Genomic DNA, 20,614 nt, shown 5'->3' on the forward strand with positions numbered 1-20,614 from the left:
GAGAACAGTATGGTTCATTCCGCTTTGTCTTTTGCACTGTCTTTGCCAGGAGATGCCTTTTAGTCAAGGCTCGTCAGATGAGAAAAAAAAAATCTTCCCCTTCATTTAGGAATTTAATGAGATCAACCCAAATTCCATTCATGGACTCAACTCGGTCCCATGTGATTGTGACTGGACAATCAAGTGGCAGAGGACAGGTTTCCTTAGTAGAGACAGAAATGGGGAAATTGTGGTGTTTCCCCTGTTGTCTACTGTTTATTCTGGCAGGCACTCCAAAATCAGAAAATTGGTATTTTTCTTATGTGGGACATTGCTATTTGGGCTAGTCACAATATACAGACACACTTCGTGTGAAGGGTTTTGTTATTGGAAATACCCCAAAGTGGGTTCAAAGGTATGCTCTCTCCACAAGTAGTTTTCAAGGATAAGATAATAGGAATTTTCATTGGTAAAAGTTAGCTCACATTTACTTACTTAACTAACAAACCAACCAACCATTATTTATTGAGACTATTATTTCCACAGTGCTGTGATCTATATTAATAACAGTATAACACTATAGTAAGACCTGTCCTTACTTTTGAAAGTTTGAAACCTGGGCAAACAGGAAAGACTTATTACAAGGAAACAATTCTAATTCCAAGGCCCAACACTGTGTATGCTGGATCCACGATAGGTATTTAATCAGTTCTTACATACACAATAAATGAATGTTAAAATTTGAGAGACATTGTAAATTCTGTAGATCCAGTGAGAGCTAGAATGTGGCATTTCTCGAGCTCCTCTGAGCATGGAACCCAGCTTTCAAGAAGCTCCTCAGGGAATCATGTTCCACAGAACTCAGTTTGGGAACTCTAACTCAGACACACTTCATGGGAGGTGGAATTCCTAGTGGGTGTTGCAAGGAGCAAAGAATTAAATGGATGGTAATGAGGGGGAAATCCAGGCGGAGAGAATAACAGAAAATACGGTAGAGGTCAAAATTAACCTAGAGCATAGGAGGTCAAGGAAATTGACCCAAATAGTTATAACTTAAATCACTAGAGAGTTAACTGTTTTTTTACAATATTCTGTCTTGCCAAATAGCACCTGTTTTAGCTGAAATAGACAATGAAAGCCTAAGGTAAACTTGTGACAGTACAATAAGCACTTAGATTTATATTCTCTTAGAAAACTAGCAATCAGTTAAACCATATTTGGGGTCCAGAACACAGACCACCAAGCATAATAGTTTCACAGTTCTCTTATTAGAAGCATCTGGAGAAATTGTCGGGGGGGGGGGGCGGGCGGCGGGGGGCAAGAATAGGAGAGGAATATGGGGGAAAGGGGAGAAAATCTTATTTTGTTCGAAAGTCTTATTTTTATACTTTTTCTTTTTTTCAAAATAAGAGATGCCAGGACAACATTTGAGGTCTAGATGTTTTTTGTTTCTTCACTGATTTTTCTATATTTCTTAATGGTCTTTTAAGGGCATGACCATTTCTTACATCTCCTTTACTTTTTTTTTTTTCCTGGCTGACTTTTCTTCTAAGTGAATTTTCAGAAAAATTTAGGTTTGCAACAGGGTTTTGATAGTGAGCCTTTTTTGTCCTGTCTTGGATGGGCAAGAAATTAGTTATGTATGCTAAGTGAATCACCTGAGTTCTTTATTTCAGTTTCCTCCTGCAGTAAAGGGATTGAACTAGAAGATGGTCTTTAAAATTCTCCTTTTTCTTCCCACTAAGAGCTATTTTTGATATTGAGACAAGTCTTGTCAGGCGACGGAAACTCATATCCAGCCTAAGCTCTCTCCTGTGGAACCCTGTAACCTGGGGACAGCCCTTTTTCTGTGCTTGTGCCCTTTCTAGTAGCACCATCATCACACCAATCACTCTAGATGCTTATGACATTTTTACAGGTCTGTCTTTTGTACCAGAATGTGAGATGCTTGATTTAGGGGCCACATGTTTTTCATCTTTGCTTACCTAATCCTATTTCAAGATGTAGCACCCACAGGCAGTACTGCCTAGTGGTATAGGCTCTGGCCCTGAGTGGGTGAAATCTTGGCTCAGCCAACTTACAGGGTGTATGGCCTTTGGAAAATTGTTTGTGTTCTCTATGCCTGTTTCTTCACCAATGAAAAGAGGATAAAAGTAATAGGTATTACTTTGTGGTGGGCTTAAATAAGCATAGAGTACTTGGAACAAGGATAAAAAAATATTAGTATATTTTCAGGTACAGAAACATACTCAATGTTCAGCAAATGTTTGACTGAAAGACTAAGTCTACCAAAATAGAAGGGCACATGGGAATAGATTTATTATAAAAAAGTATACATATGAAATGTGTGTGTGAGTGGGGGGAGGGGAGTTGAATAAGACACTGTCCATGCCAGTATGAAAATTATAGTCTAGAAGGGAAATTAAGACACGCACATGAGTGGTTACAACACTACATAGAATCTGATAAATTCTCCGTAAGAAGAAACAAAGTCTAGCAGGAGTTTGGAGGAGAAGAGACATGATTTCCAACAGAGGGGATCACTACAGGCTGTGTGGCTGAATTTGATATATCTTTCAACAGAATACAACTGTGTTTACACAGCATCTGTTCCATCATCTCCCCCAGCCCTCTCCCCCCTAGAGATTAGTAGAGTTTTAAAAATTCCTTCCTTACAATACTTAGCAATTGAGATTTAGAAAGTCAAATTTGCATCTTGTTTTGGGCTAATAACTTAAAGCTATAATGTTTTCCAAGTTATGTTTTTGAACAACAAGGACAGGGAATGGGTATTCCCAAAGGGTTGTCTGCTGTTTTGTGCAACCAGAAAACGGTTGCTGCCAAGCACCAGAGGCATATGCATGAGCGTAACACCAGGAGAGCAGCCAAGGCCCCACTTGGGCTGCTTTTATTGTTTGTCTAAGTGGATGTTTTTCCAAGCAAACTGCATTGTGTTCCAAAAGGAGATCCATCATACTTGTCTTTGTGGTTACGGAGCAGGAATCAAAATGATGGGGTGATGGGTGCCTGGGCCAAAGGAAAAGATGCTCCAGATCAGAGGGTCCTCCTTTGCCAGGTCCTTTTCAAGAACAAGAAAATCTTTGGAATGAAAATGTAGTGACTGACCTTGAAGGAACTTATCCCCAGGTTTTGACTCTCAGGGAATTTTGGACACTTGGGAGACCCAACCCAGCCACTGGGAACTTTCACTCAGACTACACAGAGTGCAGAACCAGTTTACATTTGTTCATTAATGTAGAAACATCTCAAATTCTGGAGTGTTAACACACATTTTGGGAGTTTTGACTATTCTGGAATATATAGCCCAGATTTCCAACCCCAGCAAATAAATGCACTCCTAAGTACATCAAGGTTATTATTCAGTATTTTTTGAAAGTTAAAACTGTAAATTCCTTGAAATTTGAGCCAAAATACATACCTATCCTTAAAAGTCATTTTTGTGTGTGACTTTTCAAATAGCTCTATATTTGAAATCATGATCCTTGTTGTGCAATGTCTCAACACTTTTGACTGGTTTCAAATGAGCAAATCTGAGTCAAGTGCAGAATTTTAAGATACTAGCCTAGTACTGTTCCCAAAAGAACATATCCAGGGTCTTCAGACTGCACGAAAACCATTCCTTCTTCGCCGAATCCTCCTCCTATTTCACTCCAAGCTCCCTCAGAGAGATTAATCTCAGGCACCGTCTCCCCAAACTACTCCTACTAGCATTTCCACAGATTCCTTATCCCACCTCTCTTCTCTTTTTCTTTGTAGTTCTAGAAGAGAACGATACCTATATCTCCAGAAATACTGGCCTCCATTACTATTCTAGTTGTGAGTCTTTTCCCTTCCCTCTAAAGGGAGGCCTACCTCTTAGTCCTATATCCTCTCCCAGACAGCAACTTTTCCATGTCTTCCTCTTTGGACCTAGAACATATATACTTAGGTCTATTTTTTAAAAGGCTATAACTTTATCATCATTTTCAGCATCTATCATTTATTGATGACTATGTGCCAGGCACTATGCTAAAAACGTTGTGTTATTTTATTTAATTCTCACAATAATATTATAATTAAATATTTCTGACCTTGCAAACTAACCTTCAAAGCTCATCGGTTGGGATGGATTGTCTAAGTCTACCAATCTTTTTTGTTTACTGTGACCTGGTTTCTGTTTTCGTATCACTCTTCTAAAACCATTCCCACAAATGTCTCCAGATAAAGTAGATCCCCCTCCCCAAGTACGTGCCCTTGCAGATCCTTGGACGACTTCACATTCCAATAATCCATTTCTTGTTGATTATTGCCTTAGAAATCCATGCAGGATTTATAGACCCTTCCCTTATACACTGGCTCTGTTGGGGTGTTTATATGCTTCAATGGTTTGATTCTCATCAGAGATATTTGAACTGTCATTCAGGCCCAAAGCACTGTCTTAAATTCTTTTCTCCAACCTGATAAGACACTTTTCCAAAGGTTATACACAAATATCTTTAATATTCCTATGTTTATACACATGAATTTTAGAAAAACATGTAAATTGCCCATCAAATTCAAGATTCCATGGATATTGCTGCTTAGGAACTATTTAGGATTTAAAAAATGATTGATTAAAGAAATATGAAGTAAATAAAAGTACAGGTGATACACAGATATGGAACAAAAATTGTGACGTAATATTCAAATTATGAAAACTGTTGTAGAACATCTTGTTCTGTTGTCCAAAAGGAAATGGTCCCCCAACTTTCTAACTATCAGTCCTTCTTTCTTTGTTTCTAAACTCTTTTACCTTACCAATTACATTCAATGATCTCTAACTTCTCAGTCATCTCTTTCTTCTCCTTATTCTTTCTATCCAGTCTATCTCCAAGTTTTGCCAGACTTTCTGCAATCATATTTTTAACCTCATAGCCAAAACCCCAGTCAATAAGTTATTCAAACAACCTCCTAACCTGTCATCTAGCAAAAGTTCTTCAAGAATTTTTCAAGAGCCATTTAAAATCACATGTCCAGTAAAAGCAAAAATTTGTAGCTGCATGTGCAACTGTTGTTCCCTCCACTATATTCTATGCTGTGGAAATTGTGAAAAGGCCATTTACAGAAAGCCTTAATAGCTAAGGAGGTAAGTGCAGGACAAGGCAGTCTCAGACTTCTGACAGTAAAATCAGAACAAGTCATGCTGTTGCTCTTTCCCAAATGTGTGCCCTCAGCTATCTGCCCACGCCTGCCTCCATCCCACCTGTTATCTGTATCTATCTCCTGAGTGACCTTTCACTACCACGTCCTCCTTCACCATTGCCAGTTCCTCCATACCCAACCCTCTACAGACTTGGTCATCACATCCTATGGAGCTCCTACTCCATTGCTGTGCTCTTTTCTAAAGTTCTTTCCTCTACCTCATGGTGATTTCTGTAGCTGACATCATTTCTCCCACAGTTCTCAGAAGAGGCTGCTTCTACCTATAGTCTATTTCAACTCTCTCCACCTCCCTATTCAGATCTTCAGACCATGATTTCGTTCACAATCACTCAGCAAACCTTATTGAAGTATACTCTATCTACTTACACCATCCTCTTCACAAGTTTCAGATTTCTACCATTTTTTAAAAATAAGTACAGAAATTGTTTTCTTGTTTTCTTTTTTTCTTTTTTTGATTGGGGAATATTAGGAAACAGTATGTTTTTCCAGGATGTCAAGTCATTGTTTTTCAATCTATGTGGGACTTTAACCGGCGACCTTGGTGTTATGAGCACCTCACTCTAACCACTGAGCCAACTCGCTGCCCACCAGTGACCCAGCTCCAAGCTCAAGCTGTTGCTTCTCACTTTACCAGAAGCGCAAGCCCTTGTCTCTCAGTGGCCCATGTAGGAATCAAACCAGGGACCTTGGTGTTATAAGCACCACACTCTAACCCCTGAGCCAACTGGTCGCCCTCTACCAATTTCTTAATACCTTCTCATCCTTCTAAATGCTGCTAGCACCTGGCTAAGGTTTCCTCTTCATCTTATTTAAGGCTATTGCCCTCTATGACTTTAATATCAAGCACCCTGGATGTTTCTCATTCTTCTTAACTTTTCTGTCATATGACATAGGTGCTTCAAACCTTCTTAAACCCAGTCCTCCTTTGCTTTCATGGCACTCATTATTCTGATTCTTTCTTTTTTATTCCAACCACTGCTTCTCTGTCTCCTTCTCTAGCTCTTCATTTATCTTTGCTCCCTAAATAATGTGCCCTCCAAGATTCTGTTCTTGTTTCCGTTTTTATCTTCACATTCTAGAAATCTCATCTACTCCAATAAACCTATCCCATTAAAACTCTACCCTGATAAATCCGTACTTCTGACAACTTTCCAAGCTTAGTGGTCATTTTCATCTGCTTGATGAGCAGTTCCATCTATATGTATTTTTGGCATCTCAGTATATCATCAATTCCTCATTTCCCTCCTGATTTCTCTGTTTCTGTTGGTGGCATAAATGTTTTCAAAGTCATACAAGTTCAAAACTTGAGAAACATTACTGCTGCTCCTTTTTTCTTCTGTGGACAAATCTATCAATCCTGTCAATTTCTTGTTTTACCTTTCAACTGGTCTGTTTTATTGTAAGGTGAATATTGTTATTCCTATAAAGTTAATATCATTAACTCCATTTTACAAATACAAGTTTGGAGGTTACAAATTTTTTTCCCCCAGTGTTACAAATCTGGTAAATGATAGGAAGACAGTATTAAAATTCAGGTCATCAACCTGGGCTTTTCCCTCTCATCAAACTGCTTCTATAAAAATAGACAACACTGTTACACAAAATAAGAATAATATAAAATACATGCCGTTAGAAGTGTGTTTCTCATTTTTATAATTCTTTCATCTGTAAAAGCTCATATTAATTAATTAAGAGCTTATTTCACAAAGTCAACTCTATACATATATGTAAATTACAGAAGCAACTTAGAGTGAGGTTGGAGAATATCAACTTTGGAATGAACTGGTTTCCACATCGTAGTTCCACAGACCGGTGGTGTAAACTCTGGCAAGTTGCTCCACTTCTCTGTGCCTTGTTTTCCTCATCTTTGATAGCAGTGGTCACCTTCCGTAGTTGTTGTGAGGCATACACGAAATCTAATGTGGGCAAAGTGTTTGGCATATACCAAGTGCTCAAAATAGGTGATGTGACACAAATCATATATTTAACTAGCTTTGGGTGAGTGGGATAGGAAGGCAGGCTGCATCCCCCAGGACTTTCATAGGTGGAAGATACCTCCTGGGCAGAGAAAGTCCCTGGAAGATACACAGATAGGGAAAACTCAAGTGTAGGAAAAAAGAAGTCACCTAAATATATTAATTAGCAATACGAATATTAGACTCACGTATATGATATTAGGGTCCGTTTATTCACTGTATAAAGCCAAGCATACAAGTAGTGTTAACAAACATTTATTGAGTATAGCCTAAGTGCTTTATGACTAATAAAATGATTAACAGCCAATGTCTGACTATGTCCTATGACTTGAGCATCTAATCTCCAAGCTATTTACAAATAAATAGATCTAATTCAAATGAACCTAGGCACATGAGTATGTGAAAAGTATAATCTAATTTCATAATATAAATGCCACTCATATCCCCTGCCTTCTACTCTTTCTCCCAAGCCAAAATGTTGGGGGAAACCTCAGTCTGGATCCTGATGTCTTATCTCATCATCTCTATCCAAGTTGGATGACTGTGCTTTTCTCTCTAATGGCTTTCAAGTCTCCCTTGGCACTCAGCTTCAGTCACCATCACATTCTATTACAATAGCCATCCTTCTTACCTATCATTATAAATGCACTTTCCCTCCATTTCCCTCTCTTTTTAGATTCAAGTGCCTACCAACTACCATGTTTCCCGAAATAAGACCAGGTCTTATATTAATTTTTGCTCCAAAAGGCGCATTAGGACTTATGTTCACGGGAATGTCATCCTGAAAAATCATGTTGGGCTTATTTTCCGGTTAGGTCTTATTTTGGAGGAAACATGGTACCAACTCTGATTTATCAGCTCCCTTTTCTCTTATATCCACAGCCTCTGCTCGGTTTTAATCAATCTTTTAATTAGTGGAATTTTTATTCTTGAACTTTTCCTTAACCATTCACAAATACTGCCTCCTATGTGGCCCTTTCTACAACAGTTTACCCAATCTGACTTCTCAAGTCAAAGATCTAGAAATTCCTCTTCCTCCACAAAATCCTCCAGGGTTAAAGCAAAAATGAGGTAAAGCTTTTCCCTCACTACTACTCAGACATTTGTCCACCCAAAACCCGAAATACTTCACTCAGCAATCTACCTAAATATTGATGTTTAAAATTAATAAGCTTTCAACTTTATTGTTGCATCATTGCTTATTTGTTGCACTCTACATCTGTCCTGTTATGAAATTATCTGGACATATTATAATCTACCTTAGGCAGTGAGCATCTGTCTAAAGTATTGTTTCTTCACTAGTATGTCCTAGCTCTGTGAGGCATAAAGTCATCCTCAGAGGGTAATATTCCCATCTGTCAATTTCTGAGTGGGGACTTGAGCTGCAGACATAACAGACATGGTAGGAAGAACAGATGGCACATGTAAGGTAATATCTGAATATACTGAACATGCTTGATTATTAGGCAAACTTTCCCCTAAATACATTATCTCTGCAAAAAGAGGCACCTCAGATTGACTATTTGCCAAGTATCTTATATCATGGGGATGCTCTCTCAATGACTTTATTCTGAACAATAAACACCACGGGATGGAGATTCATTAGGCTGAAACAGCCTCAATCAGTGCTAGTTTTGGAAGCTTGTAGAAGTCATCTGATATGAGCAGCCTTTTAAAAAGGAAAAAACCACCACCGATTTAGTCATTATTCTTAGATAGTTGACAATTTCACATGTTCGATATCATGTTAATGAGACTCTCAAGGTTCATTTCAGTGGTTCTATTGTGGGGACCACAGGGTGATTTTTTTTAAATTCTAATACTGTGCAAATGGGTACATGTGGCTGGAATAAAATTTGCAGAATAAAATATTACACACACTCAGATCCAAAAAATGAACTAGAAAAGATGGCAATGAGCTCCAAAAACTTGTATTAGGTGATCTGAAAAACAGCTCCAGTGGTGATAAAGTTTCTGCTGCTTCTTGGCTGTCTCCAAGATGCATTCAAAGAGTTCAAACAAAAATTATGTCAATGTGAACTCAAAATATCGGTTCTAAAAAAAATATCATTACATGTAAGATGTGATAGCAGGTACATATGTGAGTTAAATTAATAAATTAAAGAGTCCTGGTAAACATTTAACTCATCAATATCCATTATGTCTACCATACTTAAGGTAGCCAAAAGGCTTCTTTGGGGATTATATAATGAGAGAAATGGTGTCTCACCATATGTTGAGGTTGGCTTTAATTCGGGCATTTGTAGGGTACATCAGTGCATGTAATGTGGGTGCAGTTATAAGGTTTGGATGGACAGACAACTGCTGAGAAACTGTCTCAGGAAAACAAGACTGGTAATATATTTTTTTATTGTATTACAGCAACATCACAAGCGTGTCCTGTACTAAGAAAGATTGGGACACTCTGGTCTGGAGGACAAGAATGAATTCACTTTAGTTCATTTTGTTCTATTCCCAAGTGCTAACTGAATATTATTCATTGATAGTTAGGATGTGCCATGAGGCTGTTTACTGCAGCATCTTTCTAATTTGTTACATAACACAAAAGAATGGAATCTGAAAAACACAAAAGGTGGAGAAATGTTCAGCACAGTAAAATTATGTGTGATACATAGTTAACCCAGTCTGCAGGTTCTTTTAGCATCTGTTGAAACCCACTATTGGGCTTTGTCCTAGTTAAAAGGCCTTCTTTTGCTGAACAATTTCAATGTATAGTCACATTTGGAACTGTTGCCAGCTAAAATTCTTGCATTAGGCTCCATGGCTGTCTGTTCCACCAAGACAAATAAGAACCGGCCCAACCCCTCATTTGAGTGCATTGTTCATGGTGCTGAGCAGTGATTTTCCATATCTGCCTGTCTTTGCGTTCACCCCAGGAGGAAGGGTGAGCCTGGTTTATTGAGTTCTCATTTCTCACAAAGCAGCAACATCTGGAGGGCTGAGCAGCTTGTTGGCAGGTCCAGCCCAAAGGAATTCGGCCATGGTTCCGATTGGCTCTTATCAGTAGGTGTCACTAAAGACAGCTTCAGAGACAGAAAAATAAATAGACCAATTAAGCAATGCCAAGAACAGACTATTTTACAGCCATCTCTGCTCTTTTTATTGTTATTCCAACTGCAGAAGTTTCAAGATTCAAATTATTCTCTGGCTTTTTTTTTTCCCTGCTGCAAATGAACTTTTTTTTTCCCAAGTGCCTTCCTTTAGAGTCAGAGAGTGGGATTTAATTAATAAATGTATTTTGTGGTGCCTGATATAGTGGGGGGGGGGGGGGTAACAAAATGAAAACAGATGAAAGAGATTAACTCTAACACTTCATTGCAATGAAGCTACAGCCGCCTCTTCCTATGTACACGGGCTAATGAAGCTTCAGCAGCTTCTTTCTCTCTGCAATACAAGACACTTGGCACATGATGTAGAAACTCATCTCACCCCAGCCATGCCTGTGTGTTCCCGGAGGATGCAAGTATGGGAACTCCAGTGTGAGGAGGTCAGCAGAAAAATTCCCAGACTTCTTCCTAAAGCGGGGCCGTACTTACTCACAATGGCCACGAGGCTCACAGGCATCATTTTTAGGTGACTGAGGCTTTCCCACCTGCAAAGATATAAGCCCACTGGGGAACTATAAATTTGATTTTTTAAATCCAAGCAACATCATAGATGATGATAGAGATAGAGATAGAGATAGAGATAGAGAGAGATATATGGAAACATATATATATATATATATATATAGAGAGAGAGAGAGAGAGAGAGAGAGAGAGAGAGAGAGAGAGCGAGAGCAGTTTACTGCTATTCCGAGAGAGAGAGAGAGAGAGAGAGAGAGAGCAGTTTACTGCTATTCCAAGTTAGCAGGTACCTCATATATATTCATCCATAGTTATCTGAAAAAAAAAAAAATTGGGAACCACTCAAATGGATACATTTTGTTTACAAAATGGACTGTGAACCAGGGCCTGGATCCTAATACCAGCATAACGTCTAGCACATCGTACGTACCCAGGCAATGTTGGTCACATGAATGAGGTATCTAACTCAGAATATTATTAATAGCAAAATGTTCTGTGAGGATCATATCATGGCTTCTATCACCTACTATGTATACTAAATTTGCATGCATTTTCGTGAGTGCTTTCATTCTTTCTGGTTTCAGTAATGTCCCAACTACATCAGGTCGGTAAATCTTTAGAGTTGAAGACCAAACGAATGACTTTTAATTCCAAGTTACTTACAATTGCAAATGTAAAGATAAGTAATAACTAATAATACTAATAATCACAGCTGTCATTTATTTAGTACTTATTCTGTGTCAGACTGAGTTCTGTACATTATTTCATGTAATCCCACTACAACCCTATGAGATAGATGTGATTATTATCTCCATTTACATATGAGAAAACTAGGACCTAACCTCATTAAATTATTTGTTTAAGGGGACACAGTTAGAAAACTGCAGAGCCAGGTTTCAAACAGGTCTGTCTGACTCTTAACTATTCTCTGAACTGAATACTTTATAATCTCTCTTCTAACATGGAACTATTACCAGTAAATCTTAATAAAGGGGATGGAGGGTTTATTTGGGAGATGAAAAAAATGAAAAGTAAAAGAAAATGATGAAGGTTAAATCTACACTGTGGAATTTATTACTGGGATTTGGATGTTTAATATATGCTGGGGTGGGGGGTGGGGGGAGTATTGCTTGTTTCCATGGCTGGGAATTATTTATATGCACAGCACTGTCAGCTAATCTCCAAGCTAAACAATGAATGACTAGTGGCCCTAATTTTCACCATGAACATTCTTCTCTGGCATCTTTCTGCAATTTTAGACTCTCAAGTCCAAGTTACATGATGTCATTTTCATTTATTGGGTATAATTACTAAATTCGACAGGCCATAAATCCATATTCTTGTATAGTCCCAAAAAATGGTTCTATGAATTGAAAATTTCACATCAGAACTCAGGACCCATGGGCCCAGGATGCCCCCACACCCGCAGTTCTTCCACACGGAACCTACATAGAGCTCTAGAATAACAATGTTAAAAGCCAACCGTGTACTCCTAATTCAAATTAAAAGTTTCCAAATCTAAAGGAACATATATCCAGCTTTAAAAAAACTGACAAAGCTATTAACTTACATATTTTAACAAATTTCATTATTCACAAATTACCAGAATACTAGTATTTTTAATGGGATTTTTTTTCCCCAAAAATACTTTATCATCTACCAAGGCCTAATATGTCCATAACAGACATACAGACTCCATCACATTTCAAAGAATGTCACTTATCTATTATACCAGCTGAAGAACATCCTTGTGGAATTTTATTTGTAACAGGCTTATGCTCAGAAAGCTATCTTTAGAAGTTAATCCTTCCCACATTTAAGAGTCATCCTGATGGCAAATGAGAGAAGAGCAAGTAGGTGGTTATCACCCTTTTGTCAAGATCAGTAATGTGTTTTATCCAGATGAGTCAAAATATAGGAAAAAATTCAGTGAGAGTATTCTTCTCAGTCATTACACAACAATTTACAATAAGCTTTGCCAGGACCCCTGATCCTTGAAGATTCATTCACAAAACCCAAGTCTAGAAAACTTGGAGACCTATTATGAATACAATACTATCTTGTACTGCAAAGAAATGAAAATAATAACATTGTTTTTGCTTCTATGATGTGTACACAATTAAAATAAAAGGCAAGATGAGTGACGTGAAAGATTTGACTTTGAAGGAATGAAAGATGACTTCTGTGAGGGGAATCAAGAAAGGATTTTTGAAAGAGGATGCATTTGAAATGGGCCTTAAAGGATACATAGAATTCATTGCTGAAAAATCAATAAAATGGAACAGCACTGAGGAGGGAGGGGTCAATCAGAAACTGCAGATCATATGGGGGAATGCAAAGAGTTTAGTAAGAATGTAGCTGGAGATTTGGCTAAAAAAATTAACCAGGCATCATTTATGGTAAGCCCTGAAGGCAGAGTGAGGACTTTGTACATAAGTCAACAAGCAGATGGGAGCTACTGAAGTCTGTAGGGGAGAAGTATAATAAGATCAATCCCAAACTTTAGGCTAAATCTGGCAGCGATGTCTAGGATGACATGCGTAGAAGAGAGAAGGGAGTGATGGCGGTGGACCGTGAGGATGCTCGAGCAACAATACAGATATTAAGGTTTGAAAACATAATAAACTTTAGTGAGTACTGAAAAAGGAAACACAACAGTAGGAAGGGAGGAAACAAAGGATTTTAGTTGAAAGAAAGGACAGTGATTCTGTTATTAGAAATAAAATCAGGAGGAGAAATTCCTTTTCTTAAGAGTGGAAGTCGCAGTTAGATTTGGGACATAGTGAGTTCCGTTGTCATTGGTAAATGCACAGGCATTTTGAATGGGCTTAGAATTGGGCCTTTGGGTTGTAAATTTGGGATCCCTCACTCTAGCAGTAGCAATAGTAGCCATGGAAGATAGTCAATCACCAGGAAACAGGGTATAGAGAAGATAAGCTTGTACAGGCCGGTGGACGAAATGCTGGAAGATGGTTACAGAGTATGCAAGAAAAACACGTATGTGCTTTTGGATCACATAGACCCACATTCAAACCCAGAGCCCATCTCTTAATAACTGTATGACTTTCAAAAGTCTTTTTTAAGAATTACGTGATATATGTTTGTAAAGCAACTAGCACAATGCCTGATACAAACTAAATATTATAAATGTGAATTAATTTTAAAAAGCATTTCTGGTACTACTACCTATTCTTTTTTATTATCTTTTATTATAATTAAAAGTTCATATTTCTAGAAATTCAATTTCCAAAATGATAGGTATATATACTTTAAAATCTATAGGAAAGAAGTACCTGGTGTTAAAAGAAACTGATAATGATTGTTCAGGAAGGTCTTTAATTAGCAATCAACTCTAATTATCTGAAAAGGCATAGCCTCAAATAATTCATGAGGAATGGTGGGGCTCACAGTTCCACTCTCCAGTAGATGACCTTCTGTCATAATTCTCAATATGTAGGAAGCAAAATAAAATGCATTCTTGAGCAGTCACGCATAAAGTATAAATCTACATGAAGCTGCAAAGTTGTACCAGTCTTCTGTCTCCCCAGTTATAAAACCTGAACAACACAGATTATTATTATTGCTCATGCACCACAAGTTTAACTGGTCCTAAGCAAGTAGGCAAGGAGATTCTTTAGTCACTGAAACTTGAAACTCACCTATAAGTTTTGTCCCCATTAATAAACCCTAGTGATTTGTAAGAGGAATCATGATTGTGCTAGAAATCAAGACATTCTCAGATGAAAGAAAACTAAGAGAATCTGCCACCAGCACAGCTAACCTAAGCCAATAACTAAAGAAAGTTTTCTAAACAGAAAGCAAATGATAAAAATAGGAACCTTGGAACATTAAGAAGAAAAAAGAACACAGGAAGCAAAAATATGGATAAATATAATAGACTTACCTTTTCCTTTTGAGTTTTCTAAATTATGTTTGATGATGAAAACAAAAATTTTCACACTGATTGATCTGTTTCTAAATTTATAAAGAGGAAATATTTAAGACAATTACATTATAAATGGGGTAGGGTAAAGGATGTAAAGAGAAGTGATATTTCTACACTTTATCTAAACTTGTAAAATGTCAACAGCCATAGACTGTGATGATAAATTATGTAAGATATACATATGATAAAATATACATATCAAGTTATGTGTATCACTTATAAACTATATAAACTATAACTTTATGGGCTTTAAAACTTTTAGAAAAAATCAGAAAAAAAATCTTCAGAACATAGAGTTAGGCAAAGAGTTCTTACACTTGACACTAAGCATAATCTGTAAATGGAAAAAATAAATTAGCCCTTATCAAAAATAAAAATCTTTTGCTCTGTTTGAGACCCTGTTAAGAGAATAGACAAGCTACAAACTGGGAGGAAATATTTGCAAATCACATATCCAACAACAGATTAGTAGCTAAAAAATGTAAAGAACTCTCAAAACTCAATAGTAAAAAAAAAAATCCAATTGTAGAATGGACAAAAGACATTAACAGACATTTCATCACAGAGAATACAGATGGCAAATAAGCCCAGGAAAAGATATTCAACTTCATTAGCCATTAGGGAAATGCAAATTAAACCACAATAAGATATCACTACACATCTATCAGAAAGGCTAAAACGAGAAATACTGACAACACCAAATGCGGACAAACTGTATAGCTTATATGTTATTGCAGACAGGAATGGGCAATGGCATAGCCACTCTGGAAAACAGCTAAACATGCAGCTATCACCTGACTTGGCAGTTGTACTCCTGGGCATTTATTGCAAAGAAATAAAAACTTATGTTCACACAGAAACCTATGCATGAATGTTCGTAGCAGCTTTAGTCATAATAACCAAAAACTGGAAACAGCCCAGATGCCCTTCACCAAGTGAAAGGTTAAACAGACTTCGGTACATCCATACCATGGAATATAACTCAGCAATAAAAAGGAACAGACTGCTAACACATGAAATAACTTGGATCAATGTTCAGAGAATTATGCTAAGTGAGAAAAAGCGAATCCTTCCCCCCCAAAATTACATATTGTATGATTTCATTTATAGAACATTCTCGAAAGGACAAAATTATAGAAATGAATTAGTTGTTGCCAATGGTTAAGGAGGGAATTGAAGTGGGAGGATGGTGGATTATAGCTATAAAAGGGCAAAATGAGGGATTCTTGTGGCGATGGAAATGTTCTGTATCTTGACTGAATTAACGCCAAAATCCTGGTTGTGATACTGTACTTTAGTTTTGCAAGATGTTTCCATTGGAGAAACCGGGTAAAGTGTACAGGGGATCTCTGTATTATTTCTTACAACTACAGGCTAATCTACAGTGATTTCAAGATAAAAAATTAAATTAAAAAATTTCTAGGCTTCAGTTATTCTCCCATATTTAGATGAGATTCAGTAGGGAATCACTACATATTACTATAGGCTATTTGGAAGAGGGAGGGAGAAAGGAAGAAAGGAATGAATGAAGGAAGGAAGGAGGGAAAGAAGGAAGGAACGGAGGGAGGGAGGGAGGGAGGGAGGGAGGGAGGGAGAAAGGGAAGAAGGGAAGGAGGGAGAGAGAAATGGAGGGAGAAAGGGAAGGAGGGAGGGAGGAAGGAAGGAAGGGAGAGAGGAAGGGAAGGTTGGGACAAGAGGGGTAGGAGGAAGAAGAGAGAAAAATTAGAAATAGACCTTGCAAAAGATAATCTGGCCATTCTTTGGAATAGTCTGGGAGAAATGGAGGCAGGAAGAACAGCTAAGAGGTTCCAATAGGGTTCCAGAAGGTGAAATATGATATCTTTGAAAACAAAGCAAACTGCTTGGTTCTCAATGAAGAGCATGAAATTAATGTAAGAATTCCTCTTGGCATGAAGTCTCTCAAGAATTTCTCTTGGCATGAAGTCCCTGGAGTGTCCAAGAAAAATTGATGGCCCACAGGGTACGATTTTGCAAATTTAAAAGTTAAAATGAAATCTCCTATCTGTTCCAGCATATGTGTGTTCTTGTAAAATGATATTTATGATGTGAATTGGGCTGATTAAATCCATTTTGGGGTTCAGGGATTTGCACAAACTAAATATCCTGGTTCTCAGGGAATGAAGAGCTTCATATTTCCTTTGCATATTTAGTCTCACTGACATCAATAGGAAGCTGTTAGTGATAAGGAGAACTTGGCACTGAGGGCGCGGGGAGTGGAGGATTTAGCTGTGCACAGTCGAGTGTCAACCTGAATACAGGGCTTCTCAGACATGAGTTCATGAAAACCTCTTTATGAGCCTCCACCTGGGACTTCCATACACAGATGGTATCTACGAGAAAGTTTGATATGAGAGGCTTCTCAAAGTTAGTAAACACAGAAATGATGGATGCTAGAGATAGGGTAAACCTCCTCGCAGAATCTGGAGGAAGGCAGCATTCCTGCTAGAGCCTAAAAAAGAAATGGTAAATGAAGCAGTGAATTAGACTTGATGCTGAAACCTAAGATCATTACATATGCCAAGCCTGAACTCATAGCCAAACCTTATAAAGTAAAGCACAATAGAAAAAAATACTATCCTCCTGCAAAATGGGCTGTGGTAGACCTTTTATACCTGATGGCAAGAACCTAGTACCTAAAAAACAAACAAATCCATTTTAAAAAGAGACAAGGAAAGGTCCGTGTAGTATATTATCTCCACTCTGGGCAACTCCCATTGAACTAGCTTTTGAATATTACACAGACCTAGCAAATCTTCGGGTGAGGACTCTCCAACGAAGCTGGACTTGTCAGACTGTTTACTCTTTATTAATATCACACTGGAATTACAGTATCAGGCCAAATAATGATGTAAAACCCCAAAGAAGGAATGCTGCTAATTGCCAAATTTGTTATGGAATTATCACATTTTCTGTTTCAGTGCTAAGCTCTGAGAGACTCAACGAAAGAAAGCTCCAAAGAAACAGTAGATCAATGTCAGACACAAAGGTTGAAGTAGAAAAATTTCAGAAAGCAAGCCTGTAAACTTGGGCACTAGAGCCTTCAAAATAGACTCCTTGAGGGGAACAATCAATACAAACATATTTGCTGTTGAGTATAATAAAAAACCAATTTCTGCATATAAAGTCAAAGGCATAATGGATGTAGAGACGGCAAAAATCTGGTTCTTCTCTAAAGATGTGGGCAAGTCTTTTATTAAGATTCATTTCCATCTTGACCTTCAACCTGTCACTGCTTCCTTTCTGCCTTTCATGTTCTCTCACCTTGATGCAAGTGAAAATACTGTCTTGCTATACTGCTGACATTTTATTTTAGGTAACTGTAGAGTTTCACTTTGCTCACCACCATTCTTAACATATGGAAACAATTAATTCATTTTCTTTGCCATCATTAGGATCGGAATCCTAGATATTCTAAATGTAACTTCATCATAGATTTCCCCTAACTAATGATATAATATCTACCCCATTTTCTTAAAAGTAAAACTTGCTAGTTAAGAAATAAAGAATGGCATTGCTTATAATAAACTCTGCATGCTACACTGTAATTTAAACTGTACTGTTATGTATGGTGAAGGACTGAAAGTTTAGAGTTACTCCCCTTGGCAAACATTTTTTTTAAGGATTGCTTAAATAAGCAGTACAGAAACCAGATGTCATTTGGTAAGAGTATCTGAATGACCAAAAATTTGCTGTCTGGGTATTTTTTTCCTTTATAAAAACAAGAAAAATTCTTTGGATTTATATCATATTTAGCAGCTGTGAAACAGTGCAAACATCTGTTTGTACCTATGGGGAGCTGACCCCGCGGGGTCCTCATCTCTTAATCACCGAGCATCAAGCCAGTCTCACACGCACAGTTTATTGTTTTCTTTGCCGTTGCCTCCCGCACTTCAAAGTTTTCATGTGCTCATGTTCTATTGGCAGAATAGAGGAACTAATCCATTCATTATAAGACCAGATGATTAGAATTTTTTGAGACATGATCACAGCATTCTCTCCACCCGGCCTGTGCCCAGAAACACATTCACATTTGCCTCTAAATTCATTTTGGAGTGTCTACGCTTACTCCAAATAATGCAAGATTTATGAGCTTCAGGCATGATCATAGTAGCACATATACTGGACTGCACAAGGCCTGCAGTCACCCTTTAGGGCCACAATCTTTAAAAAATCGTTTTAAAATAATTTATTCCTTCTTTATATGCATACAGACATTTCATGAGCTTTTATTTGGAGTTCCTCTATAAGAAATCTGCTACATTTTTTTAAAAGAGCAATAATAACAAAAACAACAACAACAAAAAAAAAACACCTTACCACACTTGCACACCCAGGGAATATCATTTTCTAAAAGCCAACATTTTGCTGCACTTTATAAATAGGGAAAGTACGCTGAATTGGAATCAAAGCTTGCCAGGTCAAATCAGCTGCTTTATTTATACATTCTTTTTTTATATATAAAGTCTGCCAAATAAAGCATTCCTATTGCAAAAAAGTAGGAATCAGCCTCATTTTTGTATATTAAAAAAATACTAATTAAAATAAAGTCTCATTACAATGATTTCCATTACAAAAAAGATACATTCTATATATCAATGTTATTTATGGGGATGACCCACCATAAAATGCTCTATTAATGGGATGCTAATAAATTTTCTGTAACAATTGACTCTTAATCAATGAATGCCTTTGGTGTCCCCTAGTCCTGTAACAGACATTCTCTACACTGTGTGCTATTTGCATCGCACTTTAGAAACAAAGAGGAGGCCGTGTTATAGCTGTATTCTCACCATGTGGAAATTCTACTTTATTGATTTCTCTATTTCAAACATTCCAACTGCCCCCACAGGGTGGAGTGGGAGGAGGATGTATCCAACAAATTAAAGCCACAGGAATATCCAGGGACTTGAAGAAAGACGCTAAGGTAAAAACCACATGCACAACACCTCCCTTTACATCCTGCTGGGTTCAAAGCACTTCTTGTAACTCGATGACACACTAAAGACTAGACCTTGGATTTGTCTCATCTTTATAAGCAGTATGGTCTAATGTACATATTCTGAATCTGGGATCCATAAAACAGACTAATTCCCAAGGTACCAATAGGTGTTCCTGGGAAAAGAAGGCTCCATGGTCAATTAAATTTGGGAAATATTTATAGAATGCCACCTTTTTTGGATGAAGACAAAGCCTATTAGCAAATTAAAGGTTCTGAATAAAGGCATCTTACTGTTATTGTAAAAACATTACGAAAAATGTAGACATAAAAAGGTGTAAAAACTAAAAAAATAAACACATGTACCCACCTAGCAGCTTAAAAATGAAATATTACAAACACAATGAAAACCTCTATGTATTTTTCCCTCATTACACCCCTTCCATCTATCATAAGTAACAAAATTCTGAATGTAGATTGTTTCTATGCATTAACTAATATATTTATTGTATTTCCATATATTTCTAAACAATGAGTAGTTTTGTTTTTATGTTTTTAGGTTTTCTAAAATGGTATAATATTCTAGGTATTATTGGGGTGGTGGGCTCAACATTATATTTATGAGAGTTTAACATATGTAGCTCAAGTTCATTTTTTTTCACTGTATGAATAGTCACCATTTATCCACCTAATCTCTTATTGAACATTTAGTCTGTTTTGTTTTGTTTTTTTTCCAACTACAAACAGTAGTGGTATTGGTATGTAAATAGACCGAGTAACAAAATAGGACAGAGTAGAGAGGTCAGAAACAGATTCACACACGTATGGAAATTTCACACATGATGGAGGTGACCCTTGAAGACTGGTTATCAAATGATGCAAGGATAACAAATTATCCATGTGAAAAAAATAGATCCTTACCTCACACCATATCCCCAAAATCAATTCCAGATATATTATTAGTTCT

The 20,614-nt window shown here is 37.3% G+C and overlaps 1 long non-coding RNA gene across 1 annotated transcript in view; it reads right to left on the reverse strand.

Annotated features, from left to right (window-relative positions):
• Positions 1–9,526: 9,526 nt before the first annotated feature.
• LOC148758688 (uncharacterized) overlaps positions 9,527–20,614 on the reverse strand; it is a 43,204-nt gene continuing 32,116 nt past the window's right edge. The window contains exons 2-3 of the long non-coding RNA XR_016020572.1: positions 10,608–10,770; positions 9,527–10,201 (exon numbers count right to left, since the gene is read on the reverse strand). This is a non-coding gene — a long non-coding RNA (uncharacterized LOC148758688). The remainder of the gene's footprint in view (positions 10,202–10,607; positions 10,771–20,614) is intronic.

This window comes from Rhinolophus sinicus, chromosome 3 (genome assembly GCF_057876585.1).
Source record: "Rhinolophus sinicus isolate RSI-liver-muscle chromosome 3, RSI-T2T, whole genome shotgun sequence".
In the NCBI taxonomy this organism is placed as follows: domain Eukaryota; kingdom Metazoa; phylum Chordata; class Mammalia; order Chiroptera; family Rhinolophidae; genus Rhinolophus; species Rhinolophus sinicus.